Source organism: Dermacentor variabilis, chromosome 6, assembly GCF_050947875.1.
Source record: "Dermacentor variabilis isolate Ectoservices chromosome 6, ASM5094787v1, whole genome shotgun sequence".
NCBI classification, from domain to species: Eukaryota; Metazoa; Arthropoda; class Arachnida; order Ixodida; family Ixodidae; genus Dermacentor; species Dermacentor variabilis.
In genome coordinates, this window is record NC_134573.1 from 63,284,072 (window position 1) to 63,301,860 (window position 17,789).

The 17,789-nt window shown below is 49.6% G+C and overlaps 1 pseudogene; it reads right to left on the bottom strand.

Annotated features, from left to right (window-relative positions):
- Positions 1–4,987: 4,987 nt before the first annotated feature.
- LOC142584184 (uncharacterized) lies at positions 4,988–6,961 on the bottom strand (annotated as a pseudogene).
- Positions 6,962–17,789: the final 10,828 nt, after the last annotated feature.

Consider the following 17,789-nt stretch of genomic DNA (forward strand, 5'->3'; position numbering starts at 1 on the left):
ACATTTTATGAATTGTCTGCTCTGTCATTCCTTGTAAGTTCTGCTCAATTTTTTTGCTTAGCGTCTCTTCAATTCTTTCTACGCTAGCCTGTAGGCTTGGTAGCATGCGACATTCCATTTTCTCGATTTCCTCTCGCATGCGCTTTTCCATGCTTTCCATCCATGCACTGAATTTCTTTGTAATTGCGTCCACATCTCTGCCTGTCGTACACTCCTCTGTCGAGGGTGCAGCCGCCAATGCTACGCTGCCGCCCGGCGCTCCTCGGCCGAATTCTGACGTAGGAGGGGGTGACTTAGTCGCACTACCTGACGGCAGCGGGGGAGGGTTGTCCTCCTCCATCGCCTGAGCTGAGGGTACCTGAAGTACTCTAGAGTTTCCTGTATCGTTCGCTGCCGTCTTCTCTCTAAGTTGTTGTATTTCTAGTTTGAGCCTTTCGTTCTCAGCCCTAAGTCTCTCATTAGACAACGTGAGGGGAGGGGAGGCAACCACACTGGCCCAGCTCACCTTGTTGCTGCTCGTTTTGTTTCCGGGACTGTGTTCTGGCTCTCGCCCATCGTGCTTGTCTGCTGGACGACCGCCTCCTTTAGGGCCCCCTCTGAAGGCTCCTGCATGCGGTCGAGGCGAAGGGGTCACCCCCTGCGTCCGAGCTTGCAGGTCGGGGGCTTCGCCCCCTCCAGCGTTCCTGGAGTGATGTTGCTGACTGGCTTTTCCATTGACGGGCTTCCGCTTGGCCCCAGTTCCAGCACCGCCTCTCCTGTACTTTTGCGTGCACTGAATTGATCCCGTGGCATGAGGGCCCCCGCAAATGAGGCAGCTGGGTTAACACTCGTGGCCCTCTTCTAGATCCGTCTCGCCGCAAGCCTGGCATCGACCGGCCTGTGGATTAGGGCAAACATCGGCGCGATGTCCGATCGTGCCGCAGCGCGGACAGGCTGGCGTCGTCTTGCGGTAGAGGCGAACCGGCACAGCTTGGCTCCAATAATAAACGTTGAAAGGCACCTTCCGGCCCTCGAACGTGATCGCTGCTACGTTGGTCTCTCCTAATTTTCGGACTCCTACGACTGGAGCCTCTGGCGAATAAATGGCTTGAGTAATATCCGCTTCAGTGGCTGTGGGATCCACTTGAATAACACCACGGCTTGTGTTGTCCGATGACTTGAGGTAGGCTTGAACCGCTCGGGCCCGTCCTCCAAGTTGGAGCTGTTCGATCGCAAGGACCTGACGAATGAGTAGGGCGTTCTTGATGCCAATAATAATTATATTCTGGTCCCAGGCCGGCCAAATAGCGAGCGCCTGCGACGCCCGCGGAATGCCGGCGGCAGCGTAAGTTGCTTCCCCGATCTGGTTGCTGCCCTTAAATTGTGCGAGGTTCAGAGTTCCCTTTGGCTTGATGATGACTACAGCGTCTTCCGCTCCGAATTTCGGCATGACTTGTGGCTTCCAGCGTTTACTTTGAGCTTGCTTGCCAAGAGCCAGAGTGGTGACGTGGCCGTCACTGCCGCCGCCGTGGCTGCGTTGATGTTCGGGACGGGCGCGCGTCGAGGTTGCTCGTTCCCACTGTTCCAACTTTTTCTGGATGGTATACTCCGTAGTTTCATCAAAAACTGGCGTCTCCGCGGTCGAAAGCTCCATTTCTCGCATGCTGTCTGGGTCATAGCCCCGTACGAGAGCCATGGAGGCCGCGTCTGGTGCCGCGTCCGCGGCTACCGCGCCTACGGCGTTCGCGTGGTTGAAGAATAGAGTCCCGTAGAACTGCCAAAAATTGGCCCACCCGGATAATAATGATGTTCGCGGGTTCCTGGTAACTTCACGGATGTAGTCCAACCGGTTTCGGGCGGTGCAGAACAAATTTTTGGCGGCAGGACATCGATTTGATGGAGCCGACGTGAAATGCGTCCACTCTCCTTGACCGCTCGCAGCGCCCCCTTCCGTCTGCGAGAAAACTTCGCGTTCTCTAAATAAATGATCAAACTGGAAAAGTCTTAGTACGTGTCTACGGAACAAATTGATTGTGCCCGTGAAGAGAATCCGAAGAATGATAAGAATGAAGCATAACAACGCTCCCGTACTACGGTTTCGCGCTCGCTGTTTCAGGCGGTGTGTAAAGTCGCTAATAGACAGTTTTAGCTACACGTACGTAGAGGCTTTGCGTACGTAGAGCTTCTACGTGTCAGCAGTGCGCATGCGCACAACGTAGCGGGCGCGCGCGTCTCACGGACGTACGTGAGATTCAATTCTTTGCGTGCGTTTCGTGCGCACGTAGACAGCTTCACGCGGGAGTTTCGCGAGATCGCAAACAAGCGATAGCGGGCCGCGCGCGCGGACGGCTTGCATCGGAACACGGCGACAGGATGGCTGGAGCAGCTCCGCGCCTTTGCTTTTCGAAAAGCGATGAGTTAGACCTGCTACGCGACTTGAGGGAATGTAACCCTTTCGAGGAGAACATGAGGCACACAGTGCGGTGGGCAGAGATCGCTGTCCGCTTGACGGAGTCTAAACAAAAAGTGTTCAGCGCTCGCACTGTTCGCGACCGGACGGACCTGCTGCTCGCGCAACATGCTGACCGAGACCGGAGAAACCTCCGCAGGTAAGTCACTTCGTGGTTTCCATTGAGCGCACAACACATACCGCAAGATAGAGTGGTCAGTACAAACATTTCTTTGGTGCCACCTCCTAGGTCCGGAACCGAGGAGGAGTACTCCGAACAAGACCAGTTACTCGAAGAAATTTTGGCAATCGCGAAACAGAACGGCTATAAAATAAGAATCTTTAAGAAGGCACCGCTGGGCTCTGGCAGCCGAAACACATCAACCGTCGGTAGAAGTTCAGCGGCCCATGCGAGAGACGCCGCAGCGGAGGCACACGCAGCGGGCCTCGACGACACAGCAGAATGTAAGCATCTCGGACCTCGTCTTTCATTTTAAATGGGGAAGAGTTATTTAGCGAGTACTCGGAAAACAAAAATTAGTCAAATCCTGCTCTTCACATAACGCGTTACTCACGTGAATGCGTAGGTCTCCATAAATAGGTATGGGAAACCAAAAGCTGTATATCGTGAATAACAATTCCAGCGCCCACCACATAATGTGCCGGGACTCAAACTCCCAGCTTTCAGCGCCTTGAAGTGGTGGGCAATTTGATAAATTGGGGGCAATTTGACAGGTGGGGCTTAGATTTGAAAAGTGTGGGACACTTAAAATATTTCAGCGGGGCCAACTGGAAAGTCTGAGAGTGTCCCTTGACGTGGGAAAACAACCAAGAAGTTTGAAAGGTGCACGTACCAAAAATTGGCGGGTTGGACCTTGAACTTCACATGAATGCCTACGCATCGTCGGACAACGCCTGTGGAGGTTCTCAATTTCCTCCTCTAGTCCTCTGTGCAGCCGATACAGCTGGGTCTAGTTTTATGGTCTCTTTTACTACAATTTCAGGCGCTGGCGGAAATACAGCGACGCAGCTCTTGTCACAGATTGTGAGCGGATGCAATGACGATGAAGGCATCGAGGAATCGTACCCTCCACCTGAACTCGACATGGACAATGCACCGACTGTGTTCAGCCCCAGTTGTAGCACAGAGTGCAGTCAAGTGCCTTCACCGGCAAGCATCAGCAGCCCACCGACGAATGCACGTCAGGGTGCCGAAGGAAACGTGGATCAGCCACAGCCTCCTAGGAGTGAGTCCACGCGTGGCCGCGGTAACAATACTTTCTCAATTTAGTTGCATTCATCAGCCGCTGAAAATTTTTGGCTTTTCATTTCCACCTGCGTGCATGTTGACAACAGCGAATGCTAGTAATGACACGAACTGACACAATGTGCCGTTGACAAGAGAACTGCTATCAAATATATTTTGAATTGGTAATCCAAGCAGGCACGTTAAAGTGTTTTGGCCTCAACGTCAATAATTATACCTTTGGCACATATAGGAGCATCTCATATATGTTTCTGCAAAAAACCCTCATGCTCCTGAATAAATTATTACGTTGATGCCTATTATAGTATGCCAATTCGATTCTGCACTCAAGACCACCCGTTATTTGTTCCTTATCATATTCGAGGACGTACAAAGCAGCTTGTGATGTTTGTGTGGGCACGTTAGTCTGTATGAATAAATGTGTCCCAAATTATTGCAGTGCTCTCATCTGTGGTGCCATGCCAGTAGGTACGGAAAAGGTACAGAAAAAAAATGGTATCTTGTGTGTGTATGAGTTACCCCAAAAAAATTGTTTGCACAAAATCACTCTTACAGATGTGTCGTCACACTGGTGTATTTTTACTAAGGGTGCATTTTCCTACACTGCCGTATCTTACAGGAAAAAGAAATCAGGCTGGAGGGCTTGACCAAGCTGACTACGACTTCATGGAAAAAAGGATGAAGCATGATCAGTTTATGAAGCAGAAAGACTATGTCATCGAATCGAGGCGCATCACACTGGAGGAACAGCGCCATGCCTGGGAAAAGGAGAAATCTCTTAAGGAAATGGAATTGAAAGAGCAAGAAATGAATCAAAACGCCTTTGACAAGGCGGAGGAAAGACGCATACGATCAGAAGAGCGTGCTGAGGAAAGGCGTCAGAGGGCAGAAGAACGTGCTGAGGAAAGGCGCGAAAGGGCTGAAGAGCGCCGCATGTTTACAGCTCAGCAGCAAAGCTTTACGAGCATCATGGAAAGCATTTTGAACAAAATTAGCACACTGGAAGATGTTGTAAGAAACAACAAATAAAACACTGTAGATTTTGGCATTGCAATTGTAATAAGAGTGACAAACTCATCTCAAAATTGCACACGTTGTAACTCAACTTTATTACAGCAGCCACACAAAATAGTGTCGTTGACAGCGAGACTCCACAGAACAGAAAAAGAAAGCTGGCACCAAAGCAACGTTGAAAGCATTGTGCTTCAGACATGTGTGCAGTTAGGCACTAAACATATAAAAACATGACAGCTATTATGAACAATCACTTCTACGAGGGTAAAGGCAATCTGGAAAGCATAATGCCTTATGTTTGAGACAGTACTTCAGTGATGTGGCCTCAGGTACTCATTTAGACTAGGTGGGTGTAGTTCAAAGTACTGAGACACCTGGCTGCCGTACAAACACGTGTGACAGTCAGAATAGTGGCTGCTTTGTACATGTGAGCGACTTCTTGTCGCAGCAATTTCTGATTTCTTTTAAAATCCAGAAACGCAAATTCACTGATAACCTTCCCAAATCCCCATTCAACAGCCTGGCGAACACGACTCATGCTAGTGTTGAATGCCAACTGCGTTGTCGTCAGCGAAGAGCCGCCATAGGGCTTCATCAAGAGTGGCTTCAGTGGGTACGCAGGATCGCCGTATATGACGAACTGGTAGGGCCCCACCAACTTTTCCAGTTTCGCATAGAGGCCACTGCTCTGGAGTATCCCTGCAACAACAACAACAGAAAAGGAATTCAATTGACTAACAAAATGAGACAACATCGGTCATGTTAAAATTAGTACTTTAAGAAAACATTTGCCTCACCAACTATTCCTCAAGGGGTCAAGAAAGCTATGTAATAGCAAGTGTGAACATATGCGGAAAACTATTTCAAACATATCAAAGTGAAAAGGGAGGAGAACAAGGCTCAGGTTGGCACCAAAGCAATTTTTTCCCGTACTTACCTTCCTGAACATATATTTATGAAAGAGACAAGCCATTCCAGGTACCTGACTGTCTCTTAAAAATATCAATGCAAAGTTCTTTCACACAAGACACAGGGCAACCTACCTGCATCATGCCGCCTTCCAGGATAAGGGCCGTCAAGTTCGCACACAATGCCATTGGGACACATCACCGACTGGTACTTGAGCATGTGTATCCACTTATGGCCAAAAAAATAATCGCGTTGGTTCCTTTTGGGTCAGCATATGGGGCGTGCCGTGCCGTCGATAAATGTCCAGCAGTTGTCAGCGCTGCACCACGGTTCCGGATGGCCTGCAAGACAAAATTAAATGTGATCAAAGCTCAGGCTGTAGTTAAGCGTAAAATGGTATCTGTTCTTTTAATAACCTGTCTTACATAGAACCCTCTGTCGTAGATTATATCGCCCATAATGTATGCGTACTTAAGTGAAATCTTGTAGCTTGAAATACACAACCTGCACTGATCACGTGTAACGTAGTCTACATGGATATTTTATGCGAACCTTGCTGAGGTGATGTGCCGTTCGACCTAAACTGAAGAGACTAAGATTTCTGTGTCAAAATAATTTTTCGAACAATATATCGATTACCTGTGACAGATATAACTGCTTTATAGATGTCTTATGTGCGAATATGAGTAGTTCCAGTAATCGCAATGCTCCCGCTTGTTATGGCTACTGTCTTCTCTATTTTATACCGGCACATGTCGACGGCTTGTGAATTTGTAACTTTCTTATTCCCATCTACCGCTGCAACTTTAGTCCTCAATAAAACAGAAAAGCTGAAATAACAGTGAAAACAAGGCACAGTACCATACAGGGACAAAAAAAGTGACGTTGTGTAGACAGACAGCAAAAACATCTGTTCTTGTTTCTGTTCAGTACCAGCACGAGGCTGGAAAAAAATAAACAGTCAACTTACATTTGCAAACTCTCCAAGGGTGGCAGGACACAGCCAGTCATGGTTGTTGCAGTCTTCAAGCAGATGATGAAACTCGCTTACGATGTAGAAAATAACTTCTGACGCCACACTCGACATCACAGATGAATGCCTGCCGAATATAGTTTCGAGATCACACCACCTGCTTGGGTAGGCAAGGCGTTGAAGCGTAATACACAACGCCTCCCGACCGGGCACAGTCACATTTTGAGCACTTTTCACGGTCTCCGGCAGTTTAAGAGCACGAAACAAGTTATCGAAATCCTCTTTCTCAAATCTAAATTGCTGCCTGAACAGTGAGGGCTCTATGTTGTCAATGTCGAGCAGCCCGCGCTGCGACCGATAGCAAAGCAACTCCGACGTTCTCTCGTGCCTGAAGTGGTACTTCAAGTCGTCCAACGAACCTTTCAGAAGCTCTCGCTGCGTTTTTGTCATCAACAGGTCATCTATTTCATTCCAGGACAACGTTGACAGCAGGTAACGCTTGCACAACACACTTCCAGACATTGCTGAAACAATGGTCGGCACGCCTCAATGCACAACACCATGACAACACTGGCTTGGCTGAAATACTCATCTTGGATTGAATTGGCTGCCGCAGTGTTTATACTTCCCGATAGATGGAGCTACGTGGTCCCTCTTGTCGCGCGTCACGTACGTGTAGCTAAAAGCATTTCAGAGAGCGTGCACGTAAAGTACGTAGGCTTTTCACGTTTGCGTACGTGAAGCCTCTACGTACGTGTAACTAAAACTGCCTAATATCAGCGCGACTGAGAGGGATGCAACCGTGCTTACGTGGACAAGATCTGCGTGTTTGGCTACGTTCTGACATTGCTTGATGACAGTGGTGCGCAGCCGCTGTTGTGACTTAGCAGCTATGGTGTTGGGCTGCTGAGCACGAGGTCGTGGGATGAAATCCCGGCCGCTGCGCCTTCGTTTCCATGGGGGACGAAAGGCTAAAACGCCCGTGTCCCATGCATTTTAAAGATCTGCTTCTGATCAAAATTAATCCGCGGTACCTCACAACGGCGTGCCTCATAATCAAATCGTAGTTTTGGCTCGTGAAACCCCCGAATTCAACTCACTTATCGGCGTCTAGCATTGTGTATCGTAAGCAAGCGATAAGCTGTCACTGTACCTGCAGATGTACACAAATGCACCGGTCGGTGCTTTGGATTGCCAGCGGAGTTCTTGCGGGATATAGACGCGGGAAGCCGGGCTTCGCACACTATACTGAGCATGCGAAACGCTTCTCCAGGTACGGGTAAAATACCTAAAAGAGCATTCCATGCGTATAAAACCAGTGCTTATGGCTACCATCGGTCTTCGTATTGCAGCGCGATGTGTCGCGCATGGGCGCTGGCTGTCGTGGTGGCAGGTCGAATTCGAACGGCGATTCGTGGCTATTGAATACGCCGGAATCATAGCTGGCTGTCACTATTTTACAGACCGGTAGGGCAGGTGCAGCTGACATTGTAACCCAGAGTTCTGGCTAATATATGTATGTATGTGTATATATATATATATATATATATATATATATATATATATATATATATATATATATATATATATATATATATATATCCAGAGAGAGAAAGAGCGAAAGGCGCTGATATGCGTCCGAACTGACCTTAATGGAGAGCACACAACTCGCGAGAGAGCAGCAGATCAAGAACAGCGTCAAGAGGCCCTGTCAGTGCACTGTAGAAGAGAGAAAATTCCGAAAAAAAAAATTACAGGAGAACTTATTTCACGATGAATGTCAACGTCACTGAGGTTAGCATTAAAGCACTGCACGTTCTGTATGCACCCGCGTTCATCTTTCTAATTTCTCGCTGAAACCGTGGTGTTCAGATGTAGCGGCAACGAGGAATACGCACGTGGCGCTTTTGTGACAATGTATTCCGGCAAGGCCATATTAACATACGCGTCCCGAGTTCAAGTCCACACAGCAGCGGACCAATTTCAAAGGATTTTTTTTTTTGTCTTTGAAGAGCGCCACAGGCCGAAATGCATAAAGTCAAGAACCCAAGTTCGTATGAAAGGGGCATAATAAAGAATGGTACATACGTAGTAGCACATGACCAATCGCGAAACTATGGGCCAGAGGTTCACTGAAGAGCCGCACATACCTATCGACGGAAGATTGAGACAAAGGTGTTAATTGAAGAGTGACGCGTACCCTGGGGCACGTAAAGGCGTACCCAGGCAGCGAAGTTGGCGTCAAATACGTTCAGTAAAGAGCAGCACATACCCAGAGACCCAAGTTCGTCCGACGGCAGGTTCCTAACCATGTTCGCTCATCGCCGCAGCCTGATGCTGTGAGCACTCTACCTTGAACTTTATACATACGCAGCGACCTAAGCTGGATAGAAATCGGTTAGATAGATAGATAGATAGATAGATAGATAGATAGATAGATAGATAGATAGATAGATAGATAGATAGATAGATAGATAGATGGATAGATGGATAGATAGATAGATAGATAGATAGATAGATAGATAGATAGATAGATAGATAGATAGATAGATAGATAGATAGATAGATAGATAGATAGATAGATAGAAGAATAAGTCAATGTATGCGGACGCATTCACTTCGTCTCTTGCTTCTAACAATGTTTTCGTGGCGATATTTGAAGATTTCACGGGAATGTTTATGCACAAGGGCGTCGTGAAGTTGCAGGCTAGCCCTTATAAAAATTTCTAGCAACATTTTTTAGGCTCTTTAGACCTTTGTTACTAGAACCTACCGACATTCAATTGAAGTCCCGGCAACTGTCTTTATACATCCTAACAACGCTCTAGTAACAACCTAGATACAATTGGCTACCTACTCGCAATAGAAACGTGTTCAAAGGGTGTCTCTAAAGTTCCTACCAATTTCATATTGTCACGTGGTGGGGACGTTGAAGAACACAGTAGCAAATACTGTGAAAGACAAAACTAACTTTTATTGGGCGAACCTGTGCCCACAAAAAAAGGCTACTCTTATAGCACAACGATAGCGGCGAACACGGTCGGCGATCGTCGAAAATCTGATCAGCGGGTCAAGTGCGTCGGCTTTTATAGATCGGTCGTAGAATGTTCCAGATTAACCGCTGGGACCCGCGTGTCCTCCGCAAAGTTCTACACTATTCGCGTCGCGCATAGATGCAATCAGATTACACAAGTTGCGGTGAAAGACAGTGGACGGAACCATCGATAACATTCCAGAAACTTCATTTACATGCAGGCGCGTCTTGCGCTGTGCGATAACATTTGTTAGGTGGCGAAACGGGGTCGCCCGATAAAGTTAAGTACATGTGTCATTGCCCCCTCTTAAAAAGCGTCGACCCGATGCTGCAAACGAAAGTAATAAACCAAAGCACTTGTAGCACAGAAAACAAAACAAAATAAGGAAGTTCGTGAGCGTCCGTAAAAGGGTTTAAGGCGCACCACGTGGACCACTTCAGATCGTGCGCGGCGCCTTTGTGAGTGCGAAATGCCGTCTGGCACGACCTCATAGTCCCGTGCGCCAATACGTCGGATGACCTTGTAGAGTCCGAAATAGCATCGCAGTAGTTTCTCACTGAGTCCTCGTCGGCGTATCGGGGTCCATACCCAAACACGGTCGCCGGGCTGGTACTCGACGAAGCGTCGTCGGAGGTTGTAGTGTCGGCTGTCGGTCCTCTGCTGGTTCTTGATCCGCAGGCGGGCGACCTGTCGGGCTTCTTCAGCGCGCTGGAGGTAGGTAGCGACGTCAAAGTTTTCCTCGTCAGTGACGTGCGGCAGCATGGCGTCGAGCGTCGTCGTCGGGTTCCTGCCGTAGACCAGCTTGAACGGCGTGATCTGTGTTGTTTCTTGCACCGCTGCGTTGTAAGCGAATGTTACGTACGGCAGGACGGCATCCCAGGTCTTGTGTTCGACGTCGACGTACATCGCTAGCATGTCGGCGAGGGTCTTATTCAACCGCTCCGTAAGACCATTCGTCTACGGGTGGTAGGCCGTTGTCCTCCTGTGCTTTGTCTGACTGTATTTCAGAATGGCTTGGGTGAGATCTGCTGTAAAGGCCGTTCGTGTGTCGGTGATGAGGACTTCTGGGGCGCCATGTCGCAGCAGGATGTTTTCGACAAAGAATTTCGCCACTTCAGCTGCGCTACCTTTCGGCAGTGCTTTTGTTTCAGCGAAGCGGGTGAGGTAGTCCGTCGCCACGACGATCCACTTATTTCCGGTTATTGAAGTCGGAAAGGGTCCCAGCAAGTCCATACCGATCTGCTGGAATGGTCGGCAAGGAGGCTCGATTGGCTGTAGTAATCCGGCTGGCCTTGTCGGCGGTGTCTTGCGTCGCTGACAGTCCCGGCATGTTCTGACATAACGGGCGACGTCGGCGGTCAGGCGCGGCCAATAATACTTTTCTTGTATCCTCGACAGTGTCCGGGAAAATCCGAGGTGTCCAGCGGTCGGATCGTCATGTAGGGCGTGCAATACTTCTCGACAAAGTCCTGAGGGGACAACAAGAAGGTAATTGGCGCGGCCTGGTGAGAAGTTCTTCTTCACGAGTAGATTGTTTTGACGCGTGAAGGAAGATAATCCGCGCTTCAATGCCCTGGAGACAACGTCGGTGTGCCCTTCCTAATATGCGACGAGGCCTTTTAGCTCCGGGTCTGCCCGTTGCTGTACAGCGAAGTCTTCCGCGCTTATCATTCCAAGGAAGGCGTCGTCATTCTCGTCATCTTGCGGCGGCGGGTCAATGGGTGCGCGTGATAGGCAATCGGCATCGGAGTGTTTTCGTCCAGACTTGTAGGTTACAGTGATGTCGTATTCTTGTAGTTTCAGGCTTCACCGCGCCAGTCGTCCTCAAGGATCCTTTATATTCGCTAGCCAACACAACGCGTCATGGTCACTGACGACTTTGAATGGCCTACCATAAAGATAAGGGCGAAATTTAGCTGTAGCCCAAACGATGGCGAGGCATTCCTTTTCGGTCGTAGAATAGTTGCCTTCCGCTTTTCACAGCGACCGGCTAGCGTAAGCTATCACCTGTTCGACTCCGTTTCTTCTCTGGACTAGAATGGCACCAAGACCTAGGCTACCGGCGTCAGAATGGATTTCTGTATCGGCGTACTCGTCGAAGTGCGCAAGTACCGGCGGTGACTGCATGCGTCGTTTGAGTTCTTCAAATGCGTCGGCTTGAGGCGTTTCCCACTTGAACTCAACATCACATTTAGTAAGACGTGTCAAAGGCTCGGCGATGCGTGAAAGTCCTTGACAAAGCGCCTGTAGTAGGCACACATGCCAAGGAATCTACGCACTACCGTCTTGTTGATGGGTTGCGGGAACTGTGCGATGGCGGCTGTCTTTTGCGGGTCTGGACGGACACCAGATTTTCTGATTACGTGGCCTAGGAACAGAAGCTCATCGCAAGCGAAGCGGCATTTTTCCGGCTTCAGAGTAAGGCCTGACGACTTGATGGCCTCTAGTACTGTCACAAGCCGCCTGAGGTGATCGTAGAAATTTCCGGCGAAGACGACGACGTCATCCATGTAAACGAGACAGGTCTGCCACTTCATTTCTGCTGACACCGTGTCCATGACGCGCTGGAACGTTGCAGGCGCCGAGCACAGTCCGAATGGCATAACCTTGAACTCGTAGAGGCCGTCTGGGATGATGAAGGCCCTCTTTTCGCGATCTCTTTCGTCGACTTCTATTTGCCAAAAGCCAGACTTGAGGTCCATCGACGAGTAGTATTTAGCGTTGCAGAGTCGATCCAATGCGTCGTCTATTCGTGGGAGGGGGTATACGTCCTTTTTCGTGATCTCGTCTAGACGACGATAATCGACGCAGAAACGAAGGGTTCCGTCGTTTTTCTTTACCAGGACAACAGGGGATGCCCACGGGCTTTTCGATGGCTGGATGATGTCGTTGCGCAGCATTTCGTCGACTTGTTCTCTTATAGCAGCACGTTCTCGCGGCGAAACTCGGTAAGGGCTCCGGCAAAGTGGGCGAGCGAACTCTTCGGTTATTATGCGATGCTTTGCGACTGGTGTTTGACGAATCCGCGATGATGTCGAAAAGCAGTCTTTGTATCGTCGAAGCAGACTTCTGAGCTGTTGCTGCTTAATCACGGGGAGACTTGGATTTATGTCGAAGTCTGGCTCGGGAACTACGGTCGTCGGGGTATATGCGACAGAATCGGAGAGGACAAACGCATTGCTGGTTTCTAGAATTTACTCGATGTATGCGAATAAAAGCTAATTTTGCCTTTCACAGTATTGCTACTGTGTTCTTTAACGTCACTACCACGTGACATCTGGTGGAGGTGCTTTTTGTACATGTACCGGACGCCCCCGACAAGCCGTGATTCAAGCCCGGGCCGCAAAGAGCACCAACGTATTCTCGGGCCATCGAGCAAGCCGCCGTCTACAACAGCTGCCCCAGAGCACGGATTTCTACCTGAAAAGACCTAGAAGGTTGTGGCCAAGATAAACACAATGGCAGCCCCACTGTCACCCATCGCACTTCAACAACCCAGAGAGCCCCCTACCTTCCGTGAAGCTGCGTCGGAGGATCCGGAAAGCTGGCTCGAAACCATGCGAAAGGATCTCGACCTTCAACATTTGGACCTCTGAGGATAAGCTACGACATGTGTACTTCTCCTTTGAAGATGCAGCGAGTACTTGGATCGACAACCGGGAGCCCACCCTTGCAACATGGGACCTGTTACGCAGTAACTTCCTGAGGACATTCACGAGCGTTGTCCGAAAAGAAAGGGCCGAAGTTCTGCTGGAAACCCGAGGCCAACTACCCAATGAGACCATCGCCATCTTTACAGAAGAGATGACCCGTCTTTCCCGGCACGCCGACCCGGAAATGTCCGAAGAGAAAAAAGTGCGTTTCTTGAGTCGAGGCGTAAAACAAGAACTTTTCGCCGGACTAATCCGGAACCAACCGAAAACCGTAGCTGAGTTCCTGACAGAGGCTACGACGATTGAGAAAGTTTTAGAAATGCGCACTAGGCAATATAAACATCACGTGCTCACGCCCCAGTGCGTCATCCGAGCACTGAGCTCCAGTGATCTCCAAGAGACCATCAGGGCGATTGTGCGCGAAGAACTGCGCAAGCTCTTGCCTTCGTCGTAGCCTCGATCGCTGACATCGTGAAAGATGTGGTTCAGCGATCGCTGGGAGTTCCTGAAGTGCGACCTCAAGTACCGCAGCCCCAGCCAGAAGCGATGACCTGCGCCGTCGTCGCACGCCGTCAAGGTCCCCCTCCTCTACCGCGCCAGGGCCCTGTAGCGCCACAATTCCGTCGTCCGCTGCCACCGCCGCGAGCACGACCACCCGTTACCCAGCACTTCCACCAGATGTCACGTGGTAGTAACGTTAAAGAACAGAGTAGCAATACTGTTAAAGACAAAACTAGCTTTTATTGGGCGAACCTGTGCCCACCAAGAGAGGCTACACACACAGCACAACGATAGCGGCGAACACAGTCGGCGATAGTCGAAAATTTGATCAGCGGGTCAAGCGCGTCGGCTTTTACACATCAGTCAGCGAATGTTCCAGAGTGATCGCTGGGATCCACGTGCCTTCCACAAAGTTCTACATTATTCGCGTCGCGCACACAGCGATCCGATTACACAAGGCTCGGTCACAGACAGCGGATGGAAGCATCGATAACATTCCAGAAACTTCTGATACATGCAGGCGCGTCCTGCGCTGTGCGATAACATTTGTTAGGCGGTGAAACATGTCGCACGATAAAGCATGGACCCGATGCTGCAAACGAAAGTAATTAAGAAAAACACCCTAACCAAAGAGAACAACAAAATAAGTCCGTAAGATGGTTTAAGACGCACCACGTGGACCATTTCAGATCGTGCGCGGCGGCGAAGCATATTAACTTCATCAGATATCAGATAATTTTCGGACACCTAATAATTATAAGCATAAGAGGAATACGTGGACTCTTCTCCGCCTTTTCCATTGACGCAGCTTTTAAATATGCGATTACACAATGAACCGGGTCATTTCGCGAACAGTGTTTAGGGTTTTGTTCTGTTTTACACTTACCTATAGAAGGTTCGCATGGTTGAGTGTTGCTTTACCACAAGTGATATGCCTTGCAGATAATTTCGTACGCAATTATATTTGGCTCTCATCGTTTGTAGTCGCTTTTGAAGTCATGTCCACGAAGTCTGGACATTCTCCTTCGGAACTTCATGGCAATTCATAACCGTACTTGAATAGGACATATATATATATATGTATATATATTTCACAATATCGGCCAGACATCACAAAGTTTCAACTGACTACAACTAGACGGCAGTCCCTTCTAACAATATATGGATTTATGGCACTTATAGTCGGAACATTGGTGGTGCGTTCAAGCAGTGTTTTGAGAATGTGTGGGCGCTGAAGCCAAACGACAGGAGCAAATCGTTTTGCATCCTCCCGGCAAAGAGCACATCGACTGGAAAAGCACCAAAATTAAACCGTTACGCGTTTCATTATAGCTGGTGTTGACACGGTAATGGTAAAGGGAATGTTATTAGTGTGTCTGCACGCGCAGGTTTTTGAGACACAGACGTAGAGAGCGATTATGCGTGGGCACGTCTTGAGCGTGCCTGAGTATTGTTCTATGCGCGTGTGTGTACTCGTCCGTGTGCCTCCGTATTTGCATTTGCATGTGCGCGCGTGCGTGTATGCGTATGTGAGCGTTCCCGGCGTGTATGCATGCCTGCATTTGCGTGTGCGTGCGCGTGTATGCGCGTCTTAGTGCATATGTGCGTGTGCTTGCGTGCTTGCGATGCACGCATGGGCGCGTGTGAATGTGTAGGTGTGCCATCGTGTGTGTTCGTGTTTCAGCATGCACGCGCACGAACACATAAATGCGTGTTTGTGCGCACATTGATGTATGTACGTGCGTATTGTGTGTGTCTGCACGCGTGTGCAAACAAGAGAGAGAATGTGTGTCCGTGTGCGTGCGCACGAAGGAGACAGAGTGAATGTGTTCGTGCGAGGGAGAGAGAGCGTCTGTGTGCGTACGAGGGAGGGAGAGTATGCGTTCGTGATAGAGAGAAAGAGAGCGTGTGGTGTGTGGGTGCGAGGGAGAGATAGCATCTGTTCGTGGGAGGGAGAGAGTGTGTATGTGCGTACGAGGGAAGAGAGCATGTGTGTGTACGAGGGAGAGAGAGAGTGCGTGTATGGCGTGCGATGGAGAGGGAGAGTGCGCGTGCGAGTGCCTCCGTATTTGCATTTGTATGCGCGCGAGCGCGTGTACGCGTGTGTGAGCATTCGCGGTGCGTGTACATGCCTGCATTTGCTAGTGCGGACGCGTGTTCGCGCGTCCTTAATGTATGTGTACGTGCGCTTGCGTGCTTGCGGTGGATGCATGGGTGCATGTGAATGTGTACGTATCCGAAAGCGTGTGTCCGCGTTTCAGCATGCATGCGTGCGGACAAATGTGTGCGCGTTTGTGAGCGCATGGGTGTATGTGCAAGCGTATTGTGTGTGTGTGCGAGGGAAATAGTCTGTGTGTGTGTCTGTGTTCGTGCAAGGGAGAAAGTGCGTGTGTTCGTGTGAGCGTCTGTGCGCGCAAGGCAGAGTGCGCGTGTGTGCGTGCGAGGGAGAGAAAAAGAGCGTACGTGTGCGACTGCCTCCGTATTTGAATTGGTACGCGCGCGAAAGCGTGCATGCGTGTGTAAGCATTCGCGGTGTGTGCACACACTCCATTTGCGCGCACGTGTACGCGTGCCTCAGTGTATGTGTGCATGCGTTTGCGTGTTTGCGGTGCATGCAAGCGCGCGAATGAATGTGTTCGTATGCAAACGTGTTTTTGTGTTTCAGCATGCGAATTAAATACTAAAATAAATTATGGAGTTTTACGTGCCAGAACCATTTTCTGATTATGAGGCACGCCGTAGTGGAGGGCTCCGGAAATTTCGACCAGCTGGGTTTCTTTAACGTGCACCGAAATCTAAGCATACGGGTGTTTTCGCACTTCGCCCCCATCTAAATGAGGCATTCGTGGCCGGGATTCGATCCTGCGACCTCGTGCTCAGCAGCCCAACACCAAAGCCACTAAGCAACCACGGCGGGTGTTTCAGCATGCACACGTGCGAAGAAATGTGTGCATATGTGCGCGTGCGCGAGCGCGCGCCCGTGTGTGTGTGTGTGTGTCTGTGTGTGTGTGTCTGTGTGTGTGTGTGTGTGTGTGTGTGTGTGTGTGTGTGTGTGTGTGTGTGTGTGTGTGTGTGTGTGTGTGTGTGTGTGTGTGTGTGTGTGTGTGTGTGTGTGTGTGTGTGTGTGCGTGTGCGTGTGTGTGTGTGAGGAACACAATGCAACACATTGTGCACAAACACAATTAGGAGGTCATTTAAGCCCACATTTAAATCCACGAGACAAGGACGAATGATACTTGATGAACAGCGTTAGCTCTTTCTAACATCGAAACCAACAAAAAGAAAGAAGGCTCCTGTGACGTCAGTATTGCCGCCCTCGGTTGGCACGGCCCCGTATTAAGCTGCTAAGCGGTTCATCTTTGTTTATTGGTTCCGTCGGTGGCAGCGCAGTGTCTTTAGGGCAATGACACGCTAAAGATGCACTATAATTAAATCGTGTATCGTTTCTCTTACAAAACAAGCTTTCGGCAGCGCACGTTCACTGCTGCACTAACAGGTCAAGTTTAAACGGCTTTCCCTTCGGGAAAGCCACCTGAGTGAAAAATCGAGAGTCGTCTTGCCGCAAGAAACATGTTCAGGGAGACGGACCACTGATGACAATGTCACAAAAGGCTGGAAGTGGCCAGGGCGACGATCGTTTACAGCGAAGCCGTTTAATTCGGACCCTGTGCCGTCGTTGTCGGACCTCGATAAAGCAATCATGAGCAGCAATGGCTCGAGCGTCGTGGTATTCTTCCACAGCTAGCTCGTTGGCGCCCTTCGATGCTACTGTATCGACCCTCTGTCACTGTGGACACTGTGTCACTGTGTCCCCGCTTCTGTGAAATTCAATTACCTCGCCTGTTGTCCACATGCGGGTCATTGCCCCTGCTCTTTCTTGGGACCTGAGGTGGCTACCCGATAGAGACGCCACCACTGCAACTCGGCAAACCTGTTTACTGTGGAATAAAGGAAGTCTACTTTTCTTTCTCAACCTGTCACAACGTGTATTACTTGCCTCCGCTAAGCC